The sequence below is a fragment of the Mus musculus genome, chromosome 11, assembly GCF_000001635.26.
Source record: "Mus musculus strain C57BL/6J chromosome 11, GRCm38.p6 C57BL/6J".
Lineage (NCBI taxonomy): Eukaryota > Metazoa > Chordata > Mammalia > Rodentia > Muridae > Mus > Mus musculus.
In genome coordinates, this window is record NC_000077.6 from 52,619,145 (window position 1) to 52,642,892 (window position 23,748).

The window sequence follows — 23,748 nt, forward strand, 5'->3', positions numbered from 1 at the left end:
TCACCTTTCTCTTTTCTCAGTGGTCTCTAGACTGGTGACCTGGTCTCTGGGGTTCCACTTTGTGAGCTTCAGGGACCAGGAACCCTCTAAAGCCCAAGAAGTCAGGTGGTTTTGTTTGGGCCTGCACCTGCGCACCTTCTTTTAGGGAGAGAGCCCCTTCATCTCCTCCTAATATTTGCAAAGGAGGTGTGGCTGGTTGTTTAGTTGTCCTGTGGGAGGCTCTGAGAGCTGGACTACAGGGATGCAGGCACAAGCTGTGCTGGACCATAGGGATGCAGGCACAAGCTGTGCTAGACCACAGGGATGCAGGCCCAAGCTGTGCTGGACCACGGGGATGCAGGCACAAGCTGTGCATTTGTGTGATGAATTGAATCAGGAAGTGAATGAACATAATGCCTTTAGCTTGGTGGCCTTAGCAGGATGGGAACCTAGGTGGCTTTGCTCCTAGAGTCCTCCCTGTTCAGCACCTTCCCAAATGGAGAAGCTACTCTGCTATCACCTTCCTGAAGGAAGAGGATACTCTGTCCAGCATCTTCCTGAAGGAAAGGGCTACTTTGGTTTCCTAGGAAATATCTGTACTCACCAAAGATTGAAACTGTGCATCAAAGACCCAGATCACTGCAAAAGAAATCTCAAAGCAATAACCGAAGCAAGGGAGAGACAAATTGGATTTTCCAAAGCTGTCTGTTTGAGCCGTACCCTAGAGCCCAGGGAAGGATTGTGCTCTGGCCTGCCCGGCTACCGGCTGACAGGGACCTTAGCACAGAGCACTTGAGAGTGAGTAAGCTGCAGGAAGCAGCTGCCTCGGGCTTGCTTGAGGTGAGGTCCTGGGCCCCTAGGTGCTTCCGTCCCAGACATGCTCTCAGAGATGGCTGTGATGTTGAATGAGGCACTGTATGGAGGAAGGAAAGGGCCATAGGGCTCAGGGTCAGGGTCTGGCTCCTGACGTACATGGATCCTGCCCGCCTCTGTGGATTCCAGCCTCTTTCCTTTATGGAAGCTGATGAGTATCTGCTTTTTTGTCTTCTAGGGATCTCAGCAGAGGTGCTGAGGAGTTGGGACTGGGTTTTTGTAATTTATAAAATGCCGAAGCCAGGGAGCTAGTGGAATATCCTGGCCAGGCCTCTTGTTTGGATGGGTGTGCGTGGACATACTCTATGGCTAGCTGGTCCCGCAGAGGCCATAAGAAAGTCAGTACCCTGGAGAAGCCTGAGCTGTTGGGATTGGTAGGGACAATGGAGAGGCATGGGGGTAGGGGCACTGTGGTGGATCCTGACTTGTGATTCAGGCAAGCACATGAGGAGAGGAGAAAGAAGGAAGAGAAAGGAAGGAAGGACAAAGAGCTCTATTTGGCTTTTGGCTGTAAGGACTCATTCCTTAGAGCTGTTTGGTTTCAAAGCAATGGAAGGTAAGCACAACTGAGCTGGCATGGCCCTCACTGGGCTAGATTGCTAACAGGAATCTTTTTGGCCTCTCCTAGAGCTACACCTGTGGGTGCTGCTGGCCATGGACTAGTTGATAGACAACTCAGTGCCCAAAGTAGCTGCTGATTTCATGATCCCCAGTCCCAGGTGGGAAATGAACACATCTTCATATTTCTGGGTCTCCTGAGGTCTGATGGAAGGCTGCTTGCTTTATGTAGTGATGCTGGGCTCTGAGACCTTTTCTGGGAGAAGAACACAAAAGGAATCACACAAGGGTTTGTGTTGGGATATATTGTGTGAAGGTGTGTGTGTCTGTTAATTGAAATTGTTAATTCTGTAAATTCTGTCAACTTGTTAATTCTGCAAAGAGCTAAAGGCTGGCAGGATCTGGTATTGTTATTTTTGTGGCTCATCACTGGTCTCATGTTCTGTAACTATTTCTTCCTTCCTCACCTGCTTAAGGCCTCTAGAATTGTATCTGATGGGTTTAAATAGAGTTGATGGCCAATAGCTGGGCAGGAAGTGGAAGGCAGATTTTCCAGGCAGAGAGAGGGACTCTGGGAGAAGAATTGAGAGGAGGGAGATTTGCCAACAGACTCTGAGGTAGACAGATAGACCAGAGTGAAGCAGAGGGATAGACCTGGCCATGTGGAAGGATGTAGGACTGGATTAGTCAGGATAGACTAGTTGGGAGACTACCCAGCAAAAGCCCTAAGCTTTAAAATATTAAAAAGACTCTGTATCACCATTTATATCACTGGACAGCTTAAGAAAGCCCCATTATAGGTTTGAGAGTCTAGAAACTTTCTGCTCAGGAGCAGAAGAAATGGACATTGTAATGACAGATCTCAGCCCACACGCCCCTAGGTCTTGACTTGACTGGACCAAATAGTTACAGAATCCTACCTGTTCTCTGCTTACTAGAGAGATGGAGAGATGGTCTGATGAGAAAAAAAGGCCCAGGAATTTAGCTCAGTGCTCTGAGAGATAGCATTCTCTCTCCTTTGGGAGGGATCAAAGAATTGTGGAATCCTGGTGGCAATTGGTGGCCATTTTGTGATCACAAGGGAAGCTGCTGTGGAAACAGCACATAGTGGGTACTGAGGAAACAGCACTTAGTGGGTGGGCACAGCAGAGGAGACCACAGGGGATGGAGCCAGGTGCTCTGAACAGACGGGACTGTAGTCTCCTGTACTCAAGCCAATTCGAGTATACTCTTTCCAAACTCTTGAATTGAGTACTTTCTGATCCTCAAGGCCAGGACAAGTTAGTTTCTGAGGATCATCTTAGTTCTAGAAGTCTCCATTCAACCTGACGTCTCTATAACCTGGGACCAAAGCTGCCAAGGGGCTACCTAGTCCCTGGTCACAGGCGCCATATTAGTCACTTGGCTATGACAAAACTCTTGACAAGAAGCAACTTAAATCAATGAAAGGTTCTCTTCAGTTTATGGTTTCAGAGGTCATGGCAGTCCATCATGGGGGATGAAGGCATGGCAGGGACCAGTTAGATCCCCACAGTGACCTACTTCTTCCTCTATTAGAGTCTGCCTTGTTAGCAACCTTCACAAATACCACCACCACCTTCTGGGGACCAAGTGTTAGGACACAGGAGCCTGCGGAGGACCGCTCACTCAAAGGACAGGCAGTCTGTGTGGGAACCTTTCTCTACCAAGTTCTAGGAACTGTTGCTCATGGCTCTCACATGTGGCCAGGAGGGCCTACCAGATCCTGTTTCCTGGACTCAAGGACTCTTCCTCTACTTAGAGACCCAGGTTGCCTGCCCAGAGGCTGATATCCTGACCTGGCACCTGCTTAATTTAGTTCTGAGAGTCCTTTAAAATCACAGGGTGGCAAGGCTGGGGTAGGTGGGTGGGTGGGGGCTCTTTGCATTGTCAAACACTTGGACTAGAAGCTAATCTTACCTGTAGTACAGGGTTAAAAGCTGGTCTCGATCTGGAAGCATCTGGCTTGAAGATTTAGGTTTGCTTTTTGTTTTCAAATGATCTCTGGACTAGAGAGTACTAGGGCCCCAAGAAAGCACTCTGTTTCCGAATTGTATTCTTGCCTCCCCAAGTCAATTATGGGAAAGCCACCGAGCTCACTCTGATACTTATGATTGCACAGCTCCTAAGCCCCATGCACCAGGGGAAGCCAAACAAATATGCTTCTGTTTTACAGATCCTTAGACATTTCCACAAAGGCTCCCTTAACTGTCTCTGACAGTAAGAAAATTAATAGATGAAGCTGACAGTGTGTAAAATGACTGTGTGTGTGTGTGGAGGTCTCTGAGGATAACATCACGTCTTCACTAGAAATGGCTGGTATGATGGGGATTCTAGCAGTGTTGGGAGATGGATGGGTGGAAAACCTGCCATGGGTTAAACGCTATCATTATGGGCTCTTTCGATCAGGAAATAGCTGTGGAGTACCTGCTTCCTGTGGAACACTGGCAAGGTAGCCAGGAATGCAGGCCAGTGGTGGTTGTAACAGTTCTTTGATCTTGAAGAGCTGCCCACTCACAGCAGGAAGAGAAGGGGCACACACTCAAAGGTGTTCTGTGTTCTAAGAAGCATGGAAGGAGGAAACGCTAGTTGGAAACCTGGGCTTTCTCAGGGGAAAGGGACTTGAATCAGACTTCAAAGGAAATGAACAAATCATTATTTGGAATGGAATTATGTATTATTGAATGAGCCTTGAGGCAGCCATTCATTGGCCAGGGCTTGGAGGTTTTATTTACTGAGAATGTTGAAATAAAATTTATTATAACAAGAATTGGCCTGGCCTGTATTTGTCCTATATTTAAAACATGTAATTTTTCACAGTAACAGCGGAGAACATGAAATTTAAATGTGGGCTTCTTTATGGAGTCTAGGAAATGGCTTCTTCCTGGATGGAATTGCAGTATTGACTGTGTTAGGTTTGCAGGTGATTGAGCAAATAGTATTTTCTATTTGATCTTATTATATTTTAATCACATGGCAAGAAATGTCAGAATTGTACAAAATGAGAAACTTCACAAGCTCGTATTTCACGATACAGCCGATTTGTAGAGAGCTTTGGAAGGGACCTCGCTTGCATTGATTTGCTGTGGTGATCAATTGTGGCTTAGTACTAATGGGATGGTATGGGACCAGCTTCCTCCACGCTGAGCCTGAAGGTCACTTCTCCACATCCCCCTGCCTGGAGCCTGCCACGCTGCTCTGTTTTATGCTGTGACTTGAGTCTGAAGGTCACTGGGTGAAATACCACCTACCTCTGCCTTGCTAACACATCAAACCATCATGGCTGAACAAATATTGCCCTTGGGCCAAGCCATATATCGAGATACCCATTTTTCTTGCTTTTCTTTTTTTTTACTCTCTCTAGGTTTTCCCTCTCTGTCTTCTTCCCAATCTAGGCTCAGGGTTTTGTTGTCTCCATGAGACAGCATGGTCAGGCTAAAGTAAGCCCTTGCCTGAGTTACTGGCTTTTGTTTCTGGAAAGTCCAAACTCTTCCCATTAGAATGGAATTTATGCACAGGCAAAAGTCACAGAATTTCCTCAGAGATCCCACTGTCTGGGAACCTGAAGGGAGATGCCGAGCCCCAGGGACAGTGTTAACACTAGAAATGGGGCTGTAGCTTCAGGATATCATGTCTCTTTATGATGGTGTGGAGATAGAGAGGCCACAAAGATGTCCCTGGCCCATGAGAGGTTCCTGGAAAATAGAGATTCTATCCATTTCATATAGTTCTGTTGAGACTGGGGGTGCAGAGGAGATCATTGTGGCAGAAACTTGTCCTCATAGGGGAATTCTCACAAGCAGGAGCCAGGAATCCCAAACTGCTAGCTGTTGTACCCTGTGATGACCCTTTGACCAGGTCTGGACTTTCCTACATCCTTATTAGAGAGACCCTGATTTGCACGGTAGAGGGGGCTCAACTAGAAATCACACACTACAGTGGCTCACACAAAATGTTCTGGAACTGTAGGTTTGCCAACCTGGACTGCCCTCCCGTGAAGGAAAGGGCACACAATGAAACTCACCTCAATTGAGCAAACACTTCTCACAAGGAAAGATCCCCCCCGTGGCCCATGCCCCACTCTGCTGCTGTGTGGTCCAGAAAATGACCCACGATGTTCATGTTTGCAGTGTTGAATGAGTGAGTTTATTAAATAGACAGCAAGCCCAAGTGTAAGAGTAGATAGCAAATAATGTGTGGGTAGGTAAAAGGCAGAACATCATCCAGGGAGATGCTCGGAACACAGAAGAAGCAGGCTGGGAAGCCCTGTTAGGAAGTCATTTGGAGTCTCCAGGAGGCAGAGTCCCAGGCAGAATGTCTACTTGGGTGTGGCTTTCAAGGAAAAGAACAGGTGACGGCAGAAAAGTGACATCATTGAATCGGAGGCTTGTAGATGTCCAGTGGAAGCTGACTGGGGAAGTTGAGGCAGCTGGCTGGGTTTCCCAGCTGAGCCTTCTCTCCATGGCTGACCTCCCACGCTGAACGTCCAGCTTCCCTCTCCCACGGCAGACACTCTTCTCTCTTAGGACACACAGTCGTGACCTCTGTCGGAGAAGGCTGGCCTCTCCGTCTCAAGGACAGGATACTTTTACCCTTGGGGCTGTTTTGCTGCTCTCTCTCTCCTCCTGTTACAGAACTGTGGTGCTAGCCCATTCAGATGAGGCTAGCCCATTCAGATAAGGCTAGCCCATTCAGATAAGGCTAGCCCATTCAGATAAGGCTAGCCCATTCAGATAAGGCTAGCCCATTCAGATAAGGAGCACTGGAAGACCCTTGACATCAGCATGCTTTGGCCTGAGGTATGGGGATCACCACACTTCCAGAACAGCTTCTCTGTGAGCACAAATAGCTCATGGCAACTTACCAACATTAGGAACATGGCACCTGTTCCCAACCTTCCTAAAGCTGCAGCCCTTTAATACAGGTTCCTCATGTTGTGGTGACCTCCAGCCATAACATTCTCATTGCTACTTCGTAGCTCTAGTTTTGCTACCTGTTATGAATTGTAACGTAAAAGCTGAGGTGCAGGATATCTGAAATGCAGCCCCCAAAGGGGTCTCTCAACCTATAGGTTGAGAACCTCTACTCTAGGTGCTATTTGAATGATAGTCCAGCCTACTCCCTCTTTCAGGGTACTTAAGAAACTGTTTTTTTCCTAGCCTGCTCCAACACATGAATCCACTCACTGCCCTTCAGTCCTTGGTACCACAATGTCTGGATGCCCACTCTTCTGCAGGAATGAATGGTCTAGAACCCCTTTACAGTGCTGATTCTGCCGCTTCCATTCCAAGTCATCTTGGTGTCTACGGTCGTATCTGGAACACTTGCTTCCTTCTACAGACTCATCTCTAACAGGGCTGCTGATCCTTGCAGTCCGTCCCTGCCAACCCTGTGCAGTCTCCTGGGTACCTGCTCTTTTTGTCTGTTCCAGCTTTCTGTAAGATTCAGGGCAGCTGTGGCTTAGCCCACCTGGCACTTTCTGTAGCTAGACACCCGGTATTGTGTTTTCTGTTGTCCTTTAAAAAAGGTGTGCGTATGTGTCTAAATGTGTGTATGTCTCTGGAGACCAGAGGGACATCTGAGCCCCTGGAGCTGGTGTTACAGGTGGATGTGAGTCACCTGTGTAGGTGCTGGGAACCCATATACTCTGCAAGAGCAGAAATTGTTTTAACCGCTGAGCCCCTTCTCCAGTCCCTTCTACCATCCTTTAAAGCAAGAAAGGCATGATGCAAAACAAACATCTTATCTGCAAAAGAATGCAGCAGCATCTATTACAGAAATGGCTAGCTTAGTCACTTACATGTTGTACATGTTGTACGATGAAGCTCTATTGTGTCCTTGCTCCCAAGCTTAATATATCCTGTTGAAGCACTGGAGTTTGTTCAGCACAAACCTTGGGTTACCTTGAGAACGATGGAAGCAGATTACGTTGTAAATGTAAAGAAAACGTCATCTATGTTCAGGGTGTGGTAGTTGCATATGTCATGTTATTAGACCTTATTGCTAAGCTTTAAGGTTATTAGCAAACACTCTCTTTCTCTCCCCCCTCGTCCCTCTCTAGGTGACCTGAGCTAGATCCCCAGTTAAGTTCTTCCCAAAGCTTGGGAAGTCAGAAACGTGCAAAGTAGTGTGCTTAGTGTTTCAAGCTTCTGAACTTGGGGGTGAGCTGTTGTACAGCCAAGATGACGACACCGTGTCTGTCTTTCCTTAATGACAGTAAGGGCTTTCTTTCTATTTGCTATCAATTATGTGTAGACACATGTTGTGAATATCCCTTGGAATTTGTAATGAATCTGCATTGAATTTGTTATCATTTAGGGCCAGAGTGGCATCTTTACTTTTAGTGAGGGGCAGTGAGGGGGAGTATTGTTTCCTTTTGCTCAGGAATATGGATTTAATATTTTTACACACTCTAGTAAATGTGTGTAAAAACTTTTTAGTTTTTCGAGACAGGGTTTCTCTGTATAGCCCTGGCTGTCCTGGAACTCACTTTGTAGACCAGGCTGGCCTCGAACTCAGAGATCCGCCTGCCTCTGCTTCTCAAGTGCTGGGATTAAAGGCATGCGCCACCATGCCCAGTAAAAACTCTTTTATTTGTTTAAAATCTTAGGCATTTTGTTTTCCTGATTGATATATGATATATGATACATGAGATACAATATATGAAACATGATATAGCATACAATATAATATATATTATATAATATATGATATGTGATATACGATATACAAAGTATGATATATGATATAGCATATAATATATGTATTATATAAAATATGATATATGATGCATGATATCTGATATAACATATAATATGTATTGTGTAATATGTATTATATGATATGTCTTATGTAACATATACTATATAATATGTATGATGTGATTTGTATCATATGGCCTTGGGTCTGGGGAGATGTCTCAGTCGGTACTGAGCACAAGGACTTGCATCTGACCCCCAGAATCATGAGTTGCTAAGCCTGAGGAATGAGGACAATAACTGCATTCACAGTGGGTGGTTATTCAGGATGAAACCAGATGTCTGTGCCTCCCTAGCCCAGGCTGCCAACCTTGTTAGTTTTTCCCAGCCGTCTTTCCCAGTCTTTCCATGCAGCCATTGAAAGTGAGCTCCGGCCATTCCTACCCATGTCAGTTTGCATGAGAAGTGCCTCCCATAGGCTCATGTATCTGACACTTGCCCCCCCGCCCTCCCCCCCCCCCCCCCCCCCCAGTTTGAAGTGTTATTTGCAGGAGTGGTGATAGAACTTCTAAGAGACTTGCTGGAGGAAGGACATCACTGGGCATGAACTTTGAGGGATTATAGCCTCTCTGTCCACTTCCTGTGTGAATGGTTGAAGACGTGTTCTCCTTGCTTTCTGCATGGGTTGCCTGCTACCATGCCTGGAAGCTCGTACAGAAAGGTATTCAGGCAGGTGGGAGCCAAGGAATACCACAAAGTCACATGGTACAACAAACCTCACACAAGAGATTTAGTGGGAGGAAAAAAACCCCAGGAGGGCAGCTGCTTCTGCACAGCAGGGAAATGGGTAGAAACAGGGTTTGCATCAGGTTTTTTGGGTGGTGGGAGCTTTCCAAGGTTGGAAGGGACTGGGGGGATTGTGTAGCCTAATCTTTAGCTTGCTCAGTGATTGCTGTTTGTTGTTGTTGTTGTTTCCTTTTTCTTGTACGTCAAGGCCTGGCCATTTTCCCACCTTGGGGCTAGGAATGGCCTTTACAGCCACAGAAAATGGCTCCTCAGATTGGGGCCTGGCAGCTTGTATGCCTTGAGGGCTTACAAAGTTTACCAAGTATACAAGGTTAGCAAAGTTTACCAGGGGGCCTGGGGCAGGGAAGGTTTTCACTTGAATTGTCCTGAATAGCCAACAGTGCCCCTCCCTTCCATTATGGACTTTCCCTCTGAAACTATAACCCCCCCAGCCCCCAGCCCCCACCCCCACCCTTGCTGCCAAAAAACCCAAAAAACAAAAAACAAAACCAGAACCAAAAAAAAACAAAACAAACAAACAAACAAACAAACAACCAAGCAAACAAACCCAAACCCCAAACAAAACCCTTGCATTCTCCAGTTGCTTCAGGTCGTGGGATTTTATCATAGTAACAGAAAAGTCACTAATACACCATCCTCCCCACCAGGCTGAGTGCTCCCTAAAGGTGGCACCACTGGGCTTCATCCACTCAGCAAATCCTTGTAATGAACATCAGACCATTTCTGTTTTCTCAGAGTGTAGCTAAGTACAGGGAAGATAGAAGAAAATTGTAGCAGGGGTTAGACCTGCTAGTCCTTATTCAGATGGGCTATTTGAGTATAAAATACACACTGGATTTTGAAGACTTAATAAGGGAGAAATGGAAATAAAATATGTCCTAATACATACTTCTGCTGAGCATATTGAAATGATCTCTTCACATTCAGAGTTAAATAAAGTAATCCGTCAGGCCCAGCTGTCTCCCTTGGCTGGGCTGTTAGGGGTCACCCAGAGCTACATTGGATTCCTGTGTCCTGTGCGTGTTTACCCTGTGCTGACTCTCAGGGGCTGCAGGCAGCAGAGTGGATACTTCTCAGTGGATTCAGAACAAGCTAAGGATATTTAAGGCTTGTGTGACTTCCACTGAGATTCTGCTGAGAGGAGGGAGTCCCAGACCAAGCCTAGAAGCACTGGGCAGGACAGTGTCCTCTGTCCCCCTTCCCACGGCGGGAAGGGGAGGGAGCTACAGCTTAATGACTCCCACTGTAGAGATAAGCATGACTCTAGAGAGCAAGAACTTGCCTTTTGAAAGATTCTGTCTCAGGACATTGGAGGGCTGAAGATGTCCCCGTTCCAAACCCCAGAATCTGATCATGCCACCTTCCATGGCAAGGGGACTTTGCAGATGGGGTTGAGTTCATGGTCTTGAGATGGGGAGGTCAGCTATCACAAAATGCCTGGGGAGGCTGAGAGGGTCACAAGGACCCTTCTCAGAGGGAAGGAACATCTGTAGTGATCTGTAGTGATGGAGGGATAGGGACCAGCGATAGACAGATAGGTGAATTCACTGTTGGTGTTGAAGCTAGAGGGCGGGGCCTGGAGCTATGGAATGTAAGCTGACTTTAGAAGCAGGAAGAAGCAAGAAGACGTTTGTCCTCAGCTAAGACTTTCCCACTGCCTCAGAAGACTCATTCTAGGTCTGGTCGCCGAGACGGTTGAGATGATAGATCGGTGTTGTCTAAACCACCAAGTGTGTGGTAAGCTGATCAAAACACAACAGAAATGTGTGCTGGCAAAATGGAAGTGACTCTGGACCTGAAAGATGAGCTACTGAACAATTTGGTGGCTGATTGGGGGTGAGGGGTATTGCATTTTTCTGTCATGTCACAAGGGGGCGCTCTCCTGCTCTTTGTGTCTCATTTCCTCGTACATAAATGCAGCCTCTCAGGAATGCTAGCAGCAGCTTTCCTGTTCCTGTTCCTGTTCCTGTTCCTGTTTCCTGTTTCCTGCTACTGGCCAAGTAGCGGTATGAGCTTAAACCCTTACCAGGCAGATAAGGTTTGTCGGGTAAGAATGTGCACTGCTCTTGGAGGGAACTGAAGTTTGGTTCCCAGAATCCATGTCAGATGGCTCACATCTACCCGTAACTCCAGCACCAGGGGGTCCCTTTTCTGATCACCACTGTCACCTGCACTCATGTGCACATACTCCACTTAGACAAACACACACATGCACAGTCACACAGACACACACAGACACACACACACACACACACACACACAGACACACACACACACTTAAAAATAGAATCTTAGCCAGGTGTAGCAGTGCATGCCTTTAGTTCTAGTACTTGGGAGGCAGAGACAGGCAGATCTCTGTGAGTTTGAGGCCAGGCTAGTCTACATAGCAAGTTCAAGAATAGCCAGGGCTATGTGGAGAGATCCAATCTCAATCAATCAATCAATCAATCAATCACTCAATCAAATCTTTTTAAAAATCTTATTAGCAGCCTGGTCTAGAGGCAAAGGTTTGTGATTTATCTACTGGGAAGACTGAAACAGAAGCATCCCAAGTTCAAGGGTAGCCCAGGCTATTAGGTGAGTTCAAAGCCAGTCTCGGCTACTTGGTAAAATCTGGCCTTAAAATAAATAATTAAAAGAAGCCTAGGAATGTAGATTACTGTGGAACACTTGTCTGTTATGTGCAAGGTTCATCTCCCAACACCACAATCCAACAAACATGCAACTCCTCACCTGACTAGCTTATGTATTCTACAGTATTGATACTTTGCACATTATATCCATGGCTGGAGGTTGTACTGAATATACCAGATCTCGTCTGGGGTCTGGACAAGGCAAGGAGGACTACTGGGGCTATGACTTAAGAGCTGGCCTCCAGATCCAACCGAGTAGCCATGCATGATAAGGAAGTTGAAGTTTATCCAAGACACTATGGATGCTCTCCCTACCTCTTCCCAGCCTCTCTTTCCTTCTGCCCCTATGTGGAGGACAATAATACTCTCTATTTTTAAAACTCTAGGCAGATGATAACTGTGACAGGTGAGCTGGAGGCGGGGGCAAGCCAATCAAAAGGGAGGCTGGCATATTCACCTGGGTAGGAGGTGACTAGTATCTCAATGATAGCCAGGGACCTTCTAAAGTACAGCGGTTAGGATCCCGTGAGTTTGGCTGCAGACCTGCTGAGTCTTGAGGTGTGTGGTAGACACAGAGCCTAGAGCTAGCTCTGCTTCAACATTCAGGGCTCATTCTCCCAGCTGGCCTTCAGTTTCTTATCCAATCAGAAGGAAGGGGGATGGGCTCAGACCGCAGGATCGGAGTGTCTGTTGGTTTGGCCATCAAGAGGTCGTGGGTGACCTTGACATGTAGGACTTACAGGAGGGTAGAGCTTGGATGGAAGGAAAGGGAAGCCTAGAAAGCCTTGAAGAAGAAGTTGGAAGTCAGGAGGAGTGGGTTGTGTGAAACCCTGCTGCCCAAGAATGTTGCTACGTGAAGGACCAGGGGCTTCAAGTCTTCCATTTTAACTGAGGGTAAGGAAAAGGTGGGAAAAACAGATGAAAGATGAATGGTACTGATGGGTAGGGGTTAGCAATGCTAGAAACACAGGTGGTGTCCAGAAGTGTCTATTTTGCATGATAGACTTTAAGAGCAGAATCAAACAGATCTTCGTGTGTCCACCAGGTCGAGGATACTGACCCCTAGTGGGAGCTGGGCATCATACACCAGCCTGGGTAAGACCCTTCACAAAGATGCTTGGACCTTGACATCTCCAGCTTGGTGTCCGTGAAGGTAAGGTTAGAAGACATGAGTCTCATTAATCCCATAAAGCTCCTTGATCAGTTTCTTATCCCATCTAGTCAATTTATTTCCAGTGCCTTTTTATTTTATTTTACTGAAACCATTCCAAAGAAGTTAATTCCACGGGCTGTAAATTGCACAGAGAGGATTTAATATGTCAATCAAATTGTATCCATTATAACTTCTGCCATTGTTAGCTTTCTTCTGTGACCATTGTTTCTGTCAAATCCAATTTTCCTGGACAAATATTTGCAGATTGAATTTTTATCAAGACAGTTTGATCTCTCTGCGTTGCTCTCATTCTTGCCAGATTTATATATGTATCTCAGATTGGTCAGTGTGAATTTTTAACTATTATCAGCTCTATTTTAAGGATATTATTTCTTCTAATCAGAGCCGTTATGACTAGGATAACATATGATAACATATTTATTTCCTCACCGACTCATTATGAAATTACAAGGTTCCACTTGGCTCTGCTGTCCAGAGCTGGCTGATTGAATTGTAAATCTCGCCTTCTGACCTGTTTCTGAGTCTTCTAAGTGCTTTGTACAAATTGTCTCCTCTGTTGGCAGAGCACCACAAGTTGGGATTCCCCCAGGGTCAACATGGAGCAGGGGGACTCCCTGTCTGCCTCTCCAGCGGACCCAATGGCTGCACCTCTAACTTGGACTCGGTTACTTAGTTCCCCTTATCCCTACATTAGTTAGTTTCCTCATTACTGTAGCAAAATACCCCAGCAACAGCAGTTTAAGAAAGGAAGTGTTCATTTTAGTTCACAGCTTGAGGGCACCTCCATTGTGATGGTACACTCAGTGATCAGCATTGAAGAAGGAGAGAGAGAGAGAGAGAGAGAGAGAGAGAGAGAGAGAGAGAGATGCAAGTGCTCAGCTGATTGCCCATTTTATCCCTTTGAGATCCCAGTCTGTGGCATCATACCTCTCACATTCAGCATGGGTCTTCCCTCCAAGCCCGACTTCTCTCAACACACTGTTATAGTCTCATCCAGGGGTGTGTTTCTGTGGTGATTTCAAACTCAATCAAGTTGATAATGAAGATTAACTATCATGTCCCTTTTTATTGAGATGGGAACCACAGTTTAGAGAAATTAAGGGGACAGAACTAGAATCTGAGCTCAGGTTTGTCCACGATAAGTTACTTGTCGGCACAGTTAGTTGGACCCACTTGTTACACCATACCAGTCACCAAGGAAATGGCCTCCTAGCTTAAGTTAATAGCCTGTATAATTGTCTATCTCATAGTGCAACTGGTTAGATTCAGAAGCCAAGCACGGTGAGTCTCCTGAGACAGAGGGCTCTAGGATCCTAATCTTGTTTATTTAAGGGAAGCTGGAAGAACATGTCTAAGCAATGCAATCTCATCTGCCAGTTGCCACTGGTCCACCCAGTTCCTGTGGATCTGGGCAGGGTCTCATCTCTGTCTAAGAAGGCATTGAGTGGGCTCTGTAGACAGCTTGAGCCACGTGTTAGGATGCTGAGCAGAGAGCAGGTGAGAAGGCTGCTCCTTCCACCTGTGGTCCAGGTTTCCTGCCTCCGCAGTCTCTGAATTCGAACTCTATTACCTGGAATCTGCTGCGAACCGTGCTGCTCTGTCCTAGAAGCCTGACTGGGGTGATGGGGAAACACGTGCAGAAAAGCTGGGCCAGGTGGGCTGTGCTTGCTGATGGAGTTCCACCACCACCAGCAACAGCAGCCTGGGGACTCCATGCATTTATTCTATACAGCCTGGATGGTAATGAGACAGCCTTATTGCATGCAGATGAACAAGCAGACAAGTTAGCCGATTATAGTAGTCTCTGCAGGGGTGAAGTCTCAGCTTGCAGTCGTCTGGGAAAAGGAAGCCTTACTGGTCACTGGTCACAAACACTGGTCCTTGGACTAGAGGAAAGCTTTGCCACCCCTCAGCCTCATCTGGGGAAGGTTTTACTGCCCTTTCCACGAGTCTCAGGCACTGGAATCCTTGAGATGGCTGTACTCATGTCAACAGTACACGTTCACACAGGACGTCATCTGCTTCCCACACCAATTTCCAGAGAAGCCGAACCTGCATTCAATGTCCCCCAGGGCAGCCTGATTGATTAGAAGCTCAATAATTGTGGAGACTTGGAAAGTAACAAGTCCAGAGCCAAAATATCTTTAGCCCTATAAATACCCATTTATTGTCCACCTCCATATTTGACTTAACATCTTTGTGACCACCACATAAATTCTCTTGGAATGTACAAACAGACCAACACAGACCCCAAAGCTCAGAGTGTCATCAGATAGCTTCCAAGGCCCCCAACAGAGACTTTCCTGCTTTGCTGTGACCCACTGTTTAATGTCTCCACCAATATCAATGTATTTAAAGATTTTATTTTAAAATTATGCAAGCGTATACACACACACACACAAACACAGACACACACAGACACACACAGACACACACACACACACACACACACACACACACACACACACGTTCATTACTCATATAGGCCAGAAGAGGGCATCCGGTGCCTCTGGACTAGAGTTACATGCAGTAGTGACCATACCAAAGTAGATGAGCCATCTACAATGGGTGCTGGCAACAGAAATTTGGTTCTCTGCAAGAGTACTATCTACTCTTAACCATTGAGCCATCTCTCCAGCCCTGTTCCTATCATTTTATTTAAAAACTATCTTGATTTGTGAGTTTTTTGCCTGTTACTATAGAAACCTCATGAAGCTGTTCCCATGTTAGAACATAGTGTTCAGGGTAAATCTAAATCTGTGTTCCAGAATAAGCTATCTCTTGCTCCCTTTGAGGTCAGAGCTGTGGTTTTGGTGTGGACATTTTTGGTCCTGAAATGACCACTGAGGGAGGTCTGTTCTATGTCCTGTTAACACACACACATTTTTTCTTGGTTCTACGTGGGACACTGGCTCAGCACGGCACAGTTTTCTTTCATAACAACCATCCTAGTTCAAGTATAATACTGGGAGGGCTGAACAGAGTTCCCATCTCTTTTTCCCTTCATTGGAGGGGCACCCATCTCTTCACAAAGCCAGAGAGCCTGGACTTAGACCAGGACATATCAACATACTCATGACCTAGTCAGGACAGAAACTGCTGCTGGACCACGGGCTGTTGTGGCTCTTTTCCATGTTCCCTTCTGGGGACATCTGTGGAGTAAGTGCAGATTCTCAGACCCTCCATAGTCCCCCAAAGCTCCTCTGCAATGACAGATCATCACTGCCACGTAGACATTGGAGGGGGCTCCCCAACTCTCCACCTCAATTACCTCCCACTTACTGTAGAGAAGAAAATGTGTTGTGAGTGGAAGAGCCATGGGCATTGGTCATGAGAAAGCCACAGTGCCAGCTTCCTGCTGGTGCCCATGGTCTGGCTGGGCCCTCAGAGGTGCTGGGCTATGGGGTGGGTGTGAGCTTTGGAGCTAGAGAGATAACTCTCTGGTTTATTTTGACAGCTGTCATCAAAATAAGGCGGGATCCTCTCTGCCAGGCTGTGCTTTATTTTCTTCGCAACCCTCTGCTGGCCTAGCATCTCAGGTGACAGATATCTCAGGAGTGTGCCTGAGAGGATACGACTTGCACAGTGACCGCCAGAGCTTGGCAGCCCTTTGCCACCTCTGGAGACTCTAGCCTCCATTAGCAGCAGAGCAGAGGGAGAAAGTCTGCTTGTCACTGACCTGCCCACGACCCTTCTTTTGTTTGATTCCATTAGCAAGGGACCCCCACCACACTTTGTAAGGTGAAAATCTCCAAGCCCATAGCCACCCTAAATGGTTTTCAGTGGAAACAGGTGGTTGGTTAGTGGACGTCTCAAAGATAGCTTTGGGCGGAGGAAGGAAAAAATGGCTGTCACGTCCCCTGAAAACATTTTACAAATGGACTATTTATCCTGGGTAGAGTCTATTTTGTCCGACACCTCTCAGAGAGTCAATAATTCCAGTTTGTTTATGATTATCCTTGCTCCCTCCCCCTCCATCTGCCCGGAGTTTGTGCTTCTTGCCGTAGCCGCCCCAATGAATGAACGAGCATCTGTCTCTCTGATGACGGGCTGTGGCAATCTCAGCTGCTCAATATGGCTAGATGAAGCCAGCATTTAATTCCCTCTCGATGGGGTACTCCAAAGCCAGAGTTGACAACTGTTCCATTGAATACTAGTATTTTACAATTTCCTCAGATAATGATAAGAAATGCTTCCTACTCCTGGGGGAATATTCTTACAGGATGGGAAGTTGATAACTGGGCCATGAGAATGACAAACGCTCCTGCAATGTGCCGAGGCTCCCACTGTGATGAATGGCTGCTGCCTTCTGGGAGATGGAGTTCTTTCTGAGCGTCTTGTGTGTAGCCTGAAGAGCCCACAGGCATGTTAGTGAGGAGCAAATGAGGGCTGCGCCCAATTTCCTGGGGCCACCCTGGGGTCTGAGAGCTTTGGGTAAGAATCACTGGGACAGACGTCATTGACAGGGAGAAGCTTCCAGAAAAGGAGAGTCCAGAGTGCAGGAATGGTGAGCAGTTAGGACCACTGGACGGGAGTTCATGTAGAGGTGGTGGGCGTGCCCAGCAGGGTATGATGATTGATAGCTGGGAGAACAGAAAAGGTGAAGACAACTGAATGCTTTCTGTACTGAAAGTGTAGCAGGGTCCATAGGGAAAGGGGTCACTTGGTTTTCCTTGGCAGGAAAGAGGCTGTGATGATTAATACTGTCAACCAGACAGGATCTAGACTCACCGAGGAGCAAGCTTCTAGACATGTTTCTGAGGGAGTTTCTAGGTCAGGTTAATTGAAGAGGCAAGACCCATCCTGAAGGTGGATGGCACCATTTTGTGGGCTAAGGTTCCGGGGCTGAATAAAAAGGAGGAAGTGAGCTGAGAATTGGCGTCCATCCCCCTCTGCTTCCTGACTGTGGATGCAGCACAGCCCGCTGCTTCAGCTCCTGCTGCCGTGACTCCTGTGCCTCTATGGACTATCCTCTCTGACCATGAGCCAAAACAAAGCTCTCTTTCCTTAGGTCGCTTTTGTCTGGTATTTTGTCCCAGCTATAAGAAAGGCAACTGAAGGAAGGGCTGAGGAAGTCTAGTTTTGGCTTAGAGAACATCTTAGTGCTGTAAGGTAAGTACAGGGTCCGAGCATAGAGGGATCATGGAGGCAAGGGATAACAAATGTGGACCCTATTGTGGGCTGGGCACGGGTCCAATGCTTAGTGGTGTTTTAATAGAAGAATCCCAAAGGTTGCTTGCTGTGATAGGAGATTGGAGCAGCACAGCTCCTTAGAATGTTCTAGAAGTGAAGTTCGTGTTTCCGTTTTAGGTCTTTGTTGGACCCTCAGGCTTCTTCCTTATCTTGAGCCATGACCTCAGCCTGGGATCCAGAGGGGCTCATCTGCCCTCATCTACAATGCTGTTCCTGCTTGAGCCAGCCTTGACTGGTCCCTTCTAAGTCTGCAATGAAGACCAGAACTCTGATGGAAGTAGGGATGTTGAGGCTGGAGCCAGGACGGGCTCTTTGGCTTGTACAGTGGGGGGTGTCCCCAGAGACCAGGCTGGGAGGAAATGGATACAGAAAGTGTGCCATGATTCTCCCTCTACCCAGGGCTTTAATTCCCTCCTGCAGGATTAACCGGTGGAGGGAGCATCTGCCCTGGATTTTGTAGGTAATTAGTAGGTCAGACACCTAACAAAATGATGATTTCTCCGGGGTCCCCCTGGGGTTTGTACATTTCCAGAATTGTCCTCTCCATGTGGCTGGGATCAAAATATTATTTTATTACCTTTTACTCCCACCTCCCCACATAACAGCAGCAGCAGCAGCAGCAGCAGCAGCAGCAGCAAACTTCTCAGCAATCAGTAGTCAGCCACAATGGGGAGGAGTGAACTCCCACAGATGTCATTTGGGAACTCCTGGGGGAGAAGGGGATTTAGAACCCCATTTCCTTCTGCAGAACATATTTAACTTAAGAAGAAAATAGATTAAATACATTTTGTCGTGAGATTTTCCACACGGTCCCCTGAGCTCTAATAGTACCAGGCTTAAGTTGCGTTTTGTGCCCTGAGCCTCCCCATGATACTTCTAAGGCTCAGACTGACACGGTCCTGGGCCTTTGGTGCCTCATCCTTGTTCCTGGCCTGAGGAGGGTGTTGGAGGCTGTGAAAGGGCAGGGCTGGGGTTTCTGCCCCAGTTTTAGATAGCCTGGCTGTGTCACGACATTAAATTTGCCTCTGTGTCACATCTTTGGGGACCCACTCGGCTGTTTCCAGTCCAAAGCACAAGGCCTTTTTACTACCCTTTATCCACCACCTCCATCCAGGATGCACAGCAAATCCCTTATTTAGCAACTGGAAACTTCCTTTTGCCACCTGAACCTAAATTCTTCCCACAGCCCTCTCAGGAGTGGGAAGTAGCTGGCTGAAAGCAGGGCTCGTGAATTCAAAACTGAATACTTGAGTTGACCAGCCACCTCAAAACTCACCTATCTACCAGCCACAGAGCCCATATATCTAAGAAGCATGCTCTGGAATCCCTCTCCTGGACACCTAGGGCCCGGAGGTGATTTGAGGCTAGGGCAGTGACAGAGTAGCCACTAAGTCTATTTCTCAGTACCTCCAAAGAGCTAATGGAAATGAAAAGAAAGCCAACCCAGATCCATTCTCTAAGCATCAGCTCTTATTAGAGCTGATTACATAATCCATCTCGATTTACATGCTCTCTTAAGCTGCTTCTTTAGTTGGTGGTAATAGGTCTTGAGAGCTTTGTGCTGGATTCATGCATGGGGCTGGGGTTGACAGGCGGGGGCCAATTTGTGGTCAGCATAAACCTTGGAGAATCTCTGGTCTCTGCACACTGAAGGGTTGCTATTAACAGTTGCTGGTTTGTGTTACCAGATTTGCGATCAGAATTGGCTGGTGTTTCAATAAAGAATCTCTAAATTACCGGGTGCCACAGACCGGACAGAGCATCGGGTCAGGACTCCCTGGTGGTGGTCCTTCAGCTCCCTTGGCCTGCCGAAGCTATTGAGAAAGTTGGAAAGGGATTTATTTTGTGAAAGGATTATTTAGATGGTAAACTTAGTGCATGGATTGGCTGCAGTGTGTGAAGGTGATGGGCAGTGTCCTCCATGTCCCAACTCCTGGGAGGGGGAAGGGCACGTGAAGCAGGTCCCAGTTCCTAAAGGTTCCTAAAGATCCTTTAGTAGAGCAACATGAATAAAGGAGGTGCCACTGTGACAGGGAATAGCCATGGACTCTAGTGCTGAGAGCTGTAAGGGCAGAACTTAGTGCATTTTCACAGTGCCCCCAGTGGATAGGAGGTGTTACTACAGCATTTCCTTTATCCTCTCAGGAAGGGGTGGGGACATCTCTCCCTTGTTTTGTTTCTCTGGTCTGAGTTAAGCAGTTTAGCAGTTGGCAGTGATCTACTGTTATTTTTGATAGCTGGTTTTGCTATTTTATTGCCTAAATGTCTATGGGTTTCTTTTTGACTTCTTGATGGTAATAGAATAGCCCTTTGGATACTGTCAATGTCTTTAGCAATGCCAGCTTCCTGTTGGCTTTGGTTCTTATTCATTTAGCCCGGGACTAGTGTTTTGCTCTCTGCCAATAGTGGGCCTTCCCACAATGCAGCTGGGTTTAAGTTATCCCTAGAACTGACCTTTCATTTCTACTCCTGATAGTAACGCCAATAAAAACTCAGTGGCTCACCAGTTAGTTGGACATTGGTATAGCAGTTACTTTGGACTATCCTGGGTTCCCTTTCTAGGGTGAATAAATGTGTATGTTCCGAGAAACATAACAAGGGGAAATGTCATATATGAAAGGCAATCTTCCCATATTCAGGAGCCAAACTGAATATTTTTGAAAAAAATTGTTTTTAAGTTATGTGTATTTCTCTATATATGCACACAAAGGTCATCGGGTCCCCTGGATCTGGAGTTGCAGGTGGTTGTGAGCTACCCAATGTGAGTGCCAGGGACTAGACTTTAATCTTCTGCAATAGCAGCAAGCACTCTTACCACCAGTCAGTTCTCCAGCTTCCAAACTGAGGTTTTATTCTTTCAGTATTAAATACAATTTTTTTCTTTTGCCTTGTGAATTAATTTTTTTTCCCTTTTAGAAGTAATGTTCAAACAGCAGATGTCTCTCTGAGAGGAGGACAGAGCCTCACCGTTCCATGAACTTTCATTTATAATCTCCACACTCAAAAAGAGAGCGCTAATCACAGGCATCCTTAAGGGTGCTTGCTGCCTGATGTTCTCTGGAACGATGTGCATATCACACGCTTTCGGATCTGTGATTTGTAGATGTCAAATCCCCTGAAACAGAGTGACGGGATGGTTCCTAGTGCAGGGCCCCACTGTGAATGTCTCAAGGATAATGGGGTTGTCTCAGCTGAGTGGAGGCCGTCAGATGAATTTTCTTGGCTTTATTTTACAAGGTGTTAAAAAACTTGTTTTTGCTTAATGTATTAGCATTCATTCCTCGGCTTTGAAAATGAATCCTTCTTTGAAAGGAGAGTTTTAAATCTGAAATATGAGGCCCGTGTAGCAGTGTTTGAAATCATTAACTGTCCCTTCAATATTAATTGTGGGTACATCCATCACGGGGGAACTTGTTTGCCATTAACGTGAGGGGAGTGCAAAAAGCAAGAGTCTCTGGAACCCCTCCAGGGGTGAGGCTGTCACTCAAAACTTTGTTCTGGAATTGATCCGACCTCAGAAATGGGCTGCATCTATTGACAAAATGACAGTCTGTAGTTTTAACCAAGCTGAGTGTCGGGGGTTTTTAGCTTGTGGAATGGGAGTTGCTTCATGAGGAACCTGCCAGGAAGCTTTGGCCCTGAATGGAGCTTTTAGGGATGGATTTGATGAGCCTGAGGGGGTCAAAGGACAGGGCAGCTATCTCTGCCAACAAGTCTGTTTATTTGCAGTAGGGACCACCTGCAGCAGCGCTTGGGTTGGTTTGCGACTCTGGCTGAGAGGACGTTAATCTGCATATATTATTCGCAGGTACTTGCATTTCTCTGCAGTCTGTCCTCCCTCTCCTGGAGATTTGGTGGCTATCTCCTCATGGGTTCACTGGTGTCCGAGTGGTCAACTCTCCTTGGGGTTGGGACTTTTCATTTTGCTCTTTTTCAGCTCCTTTGCTTGTTAAACTCTAATCTAGGTCTACAATATTTTCTGATAAACGCAAAGTCAGAGCTTCCTCCAGTTGCACAGCAAGCCAAATCCACAGAGCCTCCTGCGAGTGTTTCTAATGGAAGGGCTTTGCCTGCAATTAGGAGCTAGCTTTCCAACTCTGGAAACATTCTGCTCCTAATGGTATGGGCCAGCAATTGGAGTCCTTTTATTTATTTTTAAGTAATTAATTAGTTAACTAATTGTTCTGAAGACAGAGTCTCACTATGCAGTTCAAGCTAGCCTGGACCTTACTATGTAGACCAGGCCGACCTTGAACTTGTAAGGAGCCTCCTGCCTCTACCTCTGGAATGCTGGGATTGCAGGTTTTTTCTACTATGCCTGGCAAGAGTGTCTTTTTATTATTTTATTTTATTTGGTGAGACTAGACACAGATACATGTGCATTTATACAGTAAGAAATAAGAATAAATCTTTAAAATTATGGTTTTTGTTTATGGACTAAGGAACTCATAAAATGTTATTTTCCTGATTCAGAGGAGGGAAGAAAGCTGGGGCTGAGGTTTTAGTCCCCAAAGTAAGCAACCTTGACCCCACTGTGGGCAGAATTGCTCCACTTTCCCTCCGTCCCTCTTTTTTTGATGATCCAAAGAATTTTCAGTAGACTTTTCTATACTTTCCTGGTCTAGGAATATCTAACCTGCCTTTTTCCCTTCAATAAATCCAATCTACCAAGCACCTATTGAGTGTCAGCTCTGTAAAATTACCATGGAAACCCAAGCGGAATCTTTCAAATGCTCTGGGGAAAATTGCTCCCACATCCCGTTGACACTGTAGGGAGATGGGTGCATCTCAGGCCAGGCCAGGCCTGTTCCCCTGCTCGTCTTCAGCGGGAACAGAAAAGGAGAGACAGATGGAGAGGGGTTTCACAAAGCTGATAATACAGCCTTTTGTCCTGGGTAGTGTAACAACTGTGCTTCAAGGGAACCGGGGTGAAAAGCCGAGGCTTTGATTTTGACTGCCGCCAAGAGCCGAGTTCAGTTACAGCTGCCTCTGCCTGATGCTGTCAGCGCCCACACAGCTCTGTGCCAGAGCAGGACTTACAAAGGGATGTCTCGCAGCCTGGTGACAGCCTTGTCTCTAGCACCTTGCAGCACAGCGGGGACCAAGGGCTTCTAAAGATCAAAGCCCCGATTATAGGAGACACTCATCACACAGTGGGAGTCAGGCTCAGCCCGACAGTGAGGCCTTGAAGCCGCTGAATTGTGCTTGGCCAGTTCTTGGAGGAGCCAAGGGACCCCCCATGGCTTGTTTTTAAGGTGACATTAGTTTCAAATGTACTTAGGAAAGTTCTGACTTAATAGAGGGCTGATGGTGGAACTTAGGCAAGAGCTTGCAAGTGACCCCCTCAGTCTCTCTCTCTCAAAATAAAGGGGGCTAAAACCATGAATGATATTCCCTGAGTTAGTTAACAGAAAAATCCATATGTAAGTTTAGGGGACTGATTGACCTAGAGACTGAATGATAACCACTGAGGACACGGTTTCTGTTCTATACCTTCCAGACCTGGTGGGGGTTGCTTGTAGCTCTGACCTGGATGGTAGACACAAGTCACGTGATTACCATTGAACCAGTCGATCACTGGTGGGCAGAAGGAGAGCTTAGGTCTCCTTGGTGCAAGAGTTTGCTTTTGGAGCCAAATGGGAATGGGAAGCTCTTTGGGGGGTGGGGGGGGGGAGGACTTTTTAGGAGGGGAAAGTCATCCAGGAGAGCAAATGACAAGGGGCTGGTAGAATTTCACATGACTCGAGTTTACCGGCCTTTATCTTGCTAATATCTGATGACAGATAACAGTAATAGTAACTTACCCAGGTTTATA

General features: G+C 46.6%; 1 long non-coding RNA gene across 3 annotated transcripts in view; it reads left to right on the forward strand.

The window, feature by feature from the left end:
- Gm30366 overlaps window positions 1-23,748 on the forward strand; it is an 84,302-nt gene that overhangs the window by 39,593 nt on the left and 20,961 nt on the right. For all 3 annotated transcript variants that reach the window (XR_388636.3, XR_003949547.1, XR_879838.2), the window contains exon 2: window positions 12,612-12,719. This is a non-coding gene — a long non-coding RNA (predicted gene, 30366). The remainder of the gene's footprint in view (window positions 1-12,611; window positions 12,720-23,748) is intronic.